A 1,455-nucleotide genomic window follows, 5' to 3' on the forward strand; every position below is an offset into this window, starting at 1 on the left:
CCCAGGGATCAAACTCACGTCTCCTTCATTGGCAGGCAGATTCTATACCACTGAGCCAGCCCATTGCTTATGTTTACATGCCGTCTACTGGCTAGACCTTGAGAATAAAATCAAGAAATTGAGAATTACAAAACACGAAAACTTTGGACCCACAGTCCATTGAAGAGTCTGACCTAAATCTGAAAAAAACAATTCTTCTTGGCCAACATGAAACACATCTATCCAGTTCTTAGCCAGGACCTGAAGAAGCTTCCATTTCCAGACCAATCATTTGCATAAAAGCAAGACTCCCAGGGAAGTGAGCCAGGTGAGGAGAACAATCACAGATCATTACCAAAGACATTGGCAACAGATAGCCTGAACATCCTGGTGACCCATCACAAGAGATCCTGGAAGGCTCAATTCTTTAGAATGAGTGTCAACCAAGGAGAGAAAATTTTCACTCTAATGCCCTGAAGCTTGAAGTAAACAGGTTGGATTGGCTAAAGTGCATTCAATTGGGAGGTTCATTAGCATTAGAATGAAAGCTGTCAAATAATAAAATACTAACTAGCCCATTATTCTCAGATGATACACTGAGAACAGAATTGATTTTAGGTGGTGGTCCTTAAACACAGTAAGATGAAAAATGGTCTGAAGTCAAGGTATTGCTGCAAAAACAAGCAAGCAAAGAACTCCCAAAACAAGAAAACAAAGCCCCCCCCCACCCCCTCCCAAAATACTACTATACTAAATGTTTACTAAACGAATACGTCTCTTCGGATACTAGATTTTAGAATAATTGAGAGAAATAATTTTGAATGGAATCGAGAACATTTTTTCCCATGACTTCCTTTTTTTCTGGGAAAATTTCACGATTTGGCTCAAAGTCAGTTTAGGAAGCCTTCTTGTTTATGGAATAAGTAGGAGGTGAACTTGAGAACCACTGTTCTAAGGAACAAGTAAAATTCATTAGGATTTGTGCTTTGGCTTGTTTTAGATCTGGTTTCTTAAGTTAAACATTTCCTACCACCATGATCTTTGCTTTGCTCTTCATTTACCTTGCAAATCCTGTTATTCGAACAGCTCAAAGATGTCCAATTTATTGAGCATTTACTGTATGGAATGAGAGCTAGTTTCTCCTTCTTTAGCATGATCCTGTTTACTTATTACCCTAGGCTTCCATTTTTTCCCCCCAGGTGGCTACCAGAGGGATCCAGGGTGGTTGTGTATATTCTCTGCAATGCATGGACTTAGTCCCATGGTCAACAAACCTCACTCAGCAACTAGGGAAGTGAATTATCGGTGATGGGGGAGGGGGATAGCAAGGCTGTTGCAAATAAGCGTCCTATGACTCCGAATGGTGGCTTTGGAAAGAACCATCAGTTCTTCCCCGCTGGGTGGCTTGGCTTACCATCTGGAAAACTGCTTTGCCTAGATCCTATCAAGCTCAGTCACAACCCTTTTGCAGCAGGA

This window comes from Odocoileus virginianus, chromosome 5, assembly GCF_023699985.2.
Source record: "Odocoileus virginianus isolate 20LAN1187 ecotype Illinois chromosome 5, Ovbor_1.2, whole genome shotgun sequence".
NCBI classification, from domain to species: domain Eukaryota; kingdom Metazoa; phylum Chordata; class Mammalia; order Artiodactyla; family Cervidae; genus Odocoileus; species Odocoileus virginianus.